Raw genomic sequence first — 6,000 nt, 5'->3', positions numbered from 1 at the left:
TCAAAAGAGGAGTGGTTATTTGTCGGGACAAATGCCAGTCCCTTATTGAGTACCGACTGTTCATCTGCAGACAGCACCCTATCCGATAGATTGAAAATTACTTGTACCTCTTCCATGGGGGCCTTCCTACCCCTCTTTTATTGACCACCTCTTCTCGTGCGGACACGTTTGTGTTCTGGTTTAACGTGCGAGTGCGCGCCCCTAAAGGGGCCGACTGGGAGCTCCCTGTGTCCTCTCCCTCTGAGATGGCAAAGTCACTATCACTCTGTGAGGTTGTAATTTCAGTCGGTTGTCTTACTGTCCGTGTTCTCTGGTTCCTATTAAATGATTGTGAATATCTAGGTGTATCTCCATTGATCCAGCGGTATGCACGGTTGTCCTCATAGTCCTGTACTACCTTCAGGCGTTTGACCTTTTTTAAATTTGATAAGGTCCTGTCGGTATTTGTCACATTGATTTTGTAATTGTGTGAGCCAGTCATGTGAGGTGTCTGTTTGTAATGTGACCAAATTATGTCTCTCAAACTTAATTGCGCTACGTGCAACCATTTGGATGTTGGTGGTTCGTTCAGACACCCACATAGTGGTAAATATATTCAGATCAGGCATGCGGTCACGTGCACAACCACATATGTGATCTGCATTATCCGCTGCCCGTGTGGGTACTATTACGTAGGAAAACTATCCGCCAATTCAAGGAACGTGCCAACCAACATCGGTCTGCTATTCGTGCAGCATTAAATTCTGTCAAAAGTGAACAGCCTGTGGCACAACATTTTGCAGACAGGAACCATAGCCTGGCTAGTCTCAAGTACATGATCATTGACCATCTTCCTGATTTCAAACGTGGTGGCAATAGAAAGAAGCAGTTACTTATCATGGAAGCGAGATGGATTGTCCGGCTTGATACTGTTGCCCCACGGGGTTTGAATGAGAAAATTTGCTGGAACAGTTTAACCTGATGTTCAGTGCAGGAAAGGTGTATGGGGCTCCTAGTTATTATAGTGTTGTTACAGTATAATAATTCAATAGCTTGTTTGGCATTAGGGATGTTCGATTTATCTTGCTACATATGTTCCTTGTATCCAAATGTGATCATACTGGTGTTAAGTATATTTATATACTCGATCTATTGGCTCAGTTTGTTAGTTTTCAGTTGTTTACACTGTGACAGATTAATATTCACAAGTGTACATACATAACATACTGTATGTCCGGAGTTCCAGCTCTGGTTTTGTTCTATGTTCCAATATGGTATAGGAAATTTCTGCATGAATTTATCATTGTGAACCATAGGTTATGTCACCCTAAATGGTTGTTTCCCATTTCTGTTTTCAGTAGTCCTGTGATCAGAAGGGGTGTCCCTGTGCCCCACAGTTTATGCATCGGGGATCCGGTGTTGTTTTTAAAGTGTTTTTATTGTTTATTTGTTAATTTTGCCCGGCTCCCACCCACAGCCCTGGCAGCGAGGTGACGTGGGCCAATTGGGCCCGGCGGGGCGGCTACCTTGCTAGCGTCCGCAGCAACCGTGGCTGTTGCCATGGTTGCGGGGGGACGTGCTCGGGGCGCGCGTAAGTGTGATGCCGCTGGTGAGCGCCGGTGGGCTAGCAGCTCTGACGCGACTGCTGCCTCGTTGGTTGCCTTGGTAACCACGGCTGTTGTCATGGCGACGTCGGGACGCGGCCGGGGCGCGCGTAAGCATGACGCCTCTGGTGAGCGCCCCGTCGTGCGGGGGGCGGGCTACACATGTGTTTGTGGTTATGCACACTTAGGGGTCTTTATAAGGCTGGTAAGTTGTTCATTGTTTTATGTTCACCATTCGTTTGTGTTGCTGTGTATCTGTACACATCCTGATGACGGTGGTCTACACCGAAACGTTGATGATGTAAGCATTGGATGATCTTTTTCTCTTTCTTTGAATACAATCTATTGCAAAATCCTATGAGTGCCGTCCCTCTGTTTGGAGATTATTTGTTCATGGCTACCCCATGATTGGACAGGATCACCAAGGTATTTGTTATTGTAGTATTTCTCGTGCCGATATACATGGATATGCAGATATTCAATATATATATTCTAATAATCACAGGGTAGCACATAAAAATACGTATGGCAAAGTTGAAGGTACCTCTGTGGCACAGTCTGATCAAGCAGCCTGGGAGTATACAGTACTTAGTGTAACCCAAATTACCCTAGGAGGCAGAGAGTATGGTGTAATGTGGCATGCCCGTGGTACTGGGTGACATGATGGGCTTATAGAGTACTGGTTAAAGTATCTGAAAGCAATAATATTAAAAATATATACAAACAACACAGAAAACATGAATAAATCATAAATGAGAACAATGGTGCTTGCACCGGTATGTGCAGGCAATCACAGTGTGCAGTGGGTGGATCACTAGCATATAGTGAACTCTTATAGCACACTTAAATGATAATGCAATGGTAAAGCTTAGGCACAGCTTATTAGAAGTTAAACCGCATACCCAGTAGAAGATGAAGGAGCCACAGGTGTTATGTAGCAAGTTACCCTGGGAAATGTACCCTGTGTCTGGCTGCTTAGATTGTTCCACTGGTGATAGCGCAAGATCCTTGGTGTTGATGGCAGCAAGCACAGGAATGCTGACACGTTTAGAGCCCTGTGGCTCTTCCTCAAGGTAGATTTCATCTGCGGCTCCTTCATCTACCACTGTGTATGTGATTTAACTTCTTTTAAACTGTGCATAAGCTTTACTATTGGATTATCATTTAAGTGTGCTATTAGAGCTGAGCTACCTATATGTTCTCTATCCACCTACTGCACACTGTGATTACCCGTACATACTGGTGTAAGCGCCATTGTTCTTATTTATGATTAATACCCCTTTCAGACAGAAAAGTCTGAAAGTCCGGCAATTACCCGGCATTTCAGTGCAGGGTCGTTTTGCCGGGACCTGCCTGACCCCCCCTTCACACAGACATGCAAATTACCGGGTCGAAATTTTCGACCCGGTAATTTGCGAATCAACACGGGTATTTTGTCTGTGTGAAAGGGTCAACCCGTGTCCTAATTCCCGTGTCTCCGACCCTGGTAAATTCCTGGGTCGAAGTCCCGGGAATTACAACACGGGTTGACCCTTTCACACAGGAAAAGGACCCGTGTGTTACATGAAAGTATCGGGTGGGACTGCTTCACCCAGTAATTTCATCTTCTGTCTGAAAGGGGTATGATACATGTTTTCTGTGTTGTTTGTATATATTTCATTATATTGCTTTAAAATAAATTTGTAGTTTAACCAGTACTCTATAGGCCATCATTTCACCTACCGCCAAGGGGGCATGCCACATTACACCATAATCACACAAAAAAGAATTAGTTGAGAGGCTAGCAATATGGCAATGAGCCGGACACAAATGCTTAAGAGTAGAGAATAATGACGATCAACAAGAAAAACCCGGAGCACATACACAGATTTGTTGTAATTTAAAGCAAATGTTTGATCTTGAAATTGCGAATGCATTGAAACCAGCATAGCCAGAAACTCTATTATACCCTTTTCACACCTAAATCCTGGGTCTGATCTGGCTAAAATGCACATTGTTTCAATTATGCCCCATATGTGGAAACAGGTAAAGCTTGTAATACAGTAAAGCCAGCACATGATTTCTCTGCAGTCGTATATAGTGGAAATAAAATCTGAACACCCTGCTTTTTCTAAATATGTACTTTTAGCAGATCAGAGAAGAAACAAGAAATGTTTGAATATACTGTAGGGGGTTATTCAGTATGGATTGCAGACCCTGCTAAAAAAATAAATAATTTGCAATCCTTTCTGTCGCATGCTGGGGGCCGCTCATCCCAGGGCAAGGCCAACAAGCATGCTGAATGGCCTGCCCAGTGGCTGCTACTGCAATTGGCTGCTAGTGCCCGCGCAGGACGGTACCTGCGCGTGCGCATTGCTACTGCATATGGGGTTATTGCGGTTGCATCGCATAGCGATGCAAATGAATAACCCCCATAGTTTGCAAAATCAACAAACATTCAAGGCAGAGCAGAAGAATATAAATAGGTGGACTCATGGCTTCAGTTACTTGTTTATTTTTTTTCTTTTAATCACAATCCTGGGATTGAATCCTTGTAATCCTGAAATCCCAGGATTTCAAACAGTGTCTGGGATTGGAATTCATAATTGCATACCAGCTGACAATAATACGCATACCACTGTCTGAAAGCCAATTTTGTAAAAAAAACTATTTTTCTTTTCATCCTGATTTATCTCAAAGTTGTAAATATTTTAAATTAAAATTAGCTTTAAATACTGTACAATTATTAAAGACCAGAACAAAATGTCAAACAGATGGGATAGGAGGAACAACATTAAAAAAAAGTTGGATTGTCCTGGAGAAAACGGGATGAAGAGTCACCCTGCTCAAACTTCATACCATTTAACAAATCTACAGGGACATAGATGGATGCAGCTGCTGTGTTCGCTTGCAGTGGCCACGTGCATAGGGTCTGTGCACGCGCATCGGTCATAGGACACTATTACGTTTGGATCACATCTAAGATGCGATCACATACTGAACTGTTTTGAGGCTGGTGCACATGCGCAGTTCCCGATCTGTGTGTCCACAAGCACAGTAATGCATTTGGGGTGGGTGCACGGTGGCAACTCAGTATTGGGCGGGCGTGGCTTCGGAAACGGGGCAGGTTCGGGTCATCTGTGTGATGTCACATGCGCCTGATGCGACCCAGAAAATGGATGCTCTGTGTCTGCCTTAACAGCCAGGCTGCGGAGGCAGGGGGGCATCTACAATTCAGCAATGTTATCGCAAATTGATCTGGCAGCAGATTGAGAGGCAAGTAGAGAATACTGCACTCTGATTGATGGATAGCTCCAGCCATCCGCCATTCAGCATGTTGACAGCCTTTCACCATCTGGTTGCATGCTGGGAGGCATGTAGAGAATGCCTGGCCACTGTGATTGTGTATAATTCCCAATCAGAGCAGTCCGGTAGCATTCTCTACCTGCCTGCCAAGAAGCCCTGGAGACACCAGCCAGGGGGGCATCTACTCGAATGCCCCTAGAATCGTGGGTCCCTGGGTAGTTGTCCAGTGTTCCATACAATAAGATGGCCCTGCACAAACGTGTATACCAATAATATTAGTGGAAATGGTTATTCAAAGTGTTTCAACATTCTGCTAGAATATAAACCTTTTCCCAAGTCTTAATTCTCTACAGCAGATTTATTGTTCTAAGTGTTCCTATATCTTGCAACATCCATTGAAAGGCAGTGGCAGGAGTTGGGCAGAGAAGCTAGTGCTGTATGAGGGTCATTCCGAGGTGATCGCCCGCTAGCAACTTTTTGCAGCGCTGTGATCAGATAGTCGCCGCCTATGGGGGAGTGTATTTTCGCTTTGCAAGTGTGCGAACGCTGTTACAGCCGAAGGCACAACATTTTTTTTTGCAGTTTCTGAGTAGCTCTGGACTTACTCAGCCGCTGTGATCACTTCAGTCTTTTTGGTCCCAGAATTGACGTTAGACACCCGCCCTGCAAACCACGCCTGCGTTATTGCAAACACTCCCAGAAAACGGTCAGTTGACACCCACAAACGCCCTCTTTCTGTCAATCACCTTGCGATCAGCTGTGCGGATGGATTCTTCATTAAATCCATCACCCAGCACTGATCCTCTTTGTACCCGTATGACGCGCCTGCGCGTTACAGTGCATACGCATGCGCAGTTTTGCTGCGATTTAACCTGATCGCAGCGCTGCAAAAAGTTTATAGCGAGCGATCAACTCGGAATGACCCCCAATGTCCCTTTTGTGATATGGAGTATGGAGGATCTTGGGTAGAAAAGATAGCTGTGTACCTGCTATGCTGCCATAGGGTAGAAGTGCATAGGTACCAGCATTGCAGGGTGCAGCAGTGGAAGTGTCAGCAGGTTTTACCTGCACCTCTGCCATCACAGACAAGCAGCTAGAGGAGGTCTGTTCCGTTGGGCTCCTGTTAGCCCTT

At 45.0% G+C, this 6,000-nt stretch overlaps 1 long non-coding RNA gene across 1 annotated transcript in view; it reads left to right on the top strand.

Annotated features, from left to right (window-relative positions):
* The first annotated feature begins 1,531 nt into the window (after nt 1-1,531).
* LOC134932006 (uncharacterized) overlaps nt 1,532-6,000 on the top strand; it is a 47,998-nt gene continuing 43,529 nt past the window's right edge. Inside the window, exon 1 of the long non-coding RNA XR_010179219.1 lies at nt 1,532-2,009. This is a non-coding gene — a long non-coding RNA (uncharacterized LOC134932006). The remainder of the gene's footprint in view (nt 2,010-6,000) is intronic.

This window comes from Pseudophryne corroboree, chromosome 6, assembly GCF_028390025.1.
Source record: "Pseudophryne corroboree isolate aPseCor3 chromosome 6, aPseCor3.hap2, whole genome shotgun sequence".
NCBI classification, from domain to species: Eukaryota; Metazoa; Chordata; class Amphibia; order Anura; family Myobatrachidae; genus Pseudophryne; species Pseudophryne corroboree.
The sequence above is the reverse complement of the archived record's forward strand: the minus strand, read 5'-3'. Positions and strand labels throughout refer to the sequence as shown.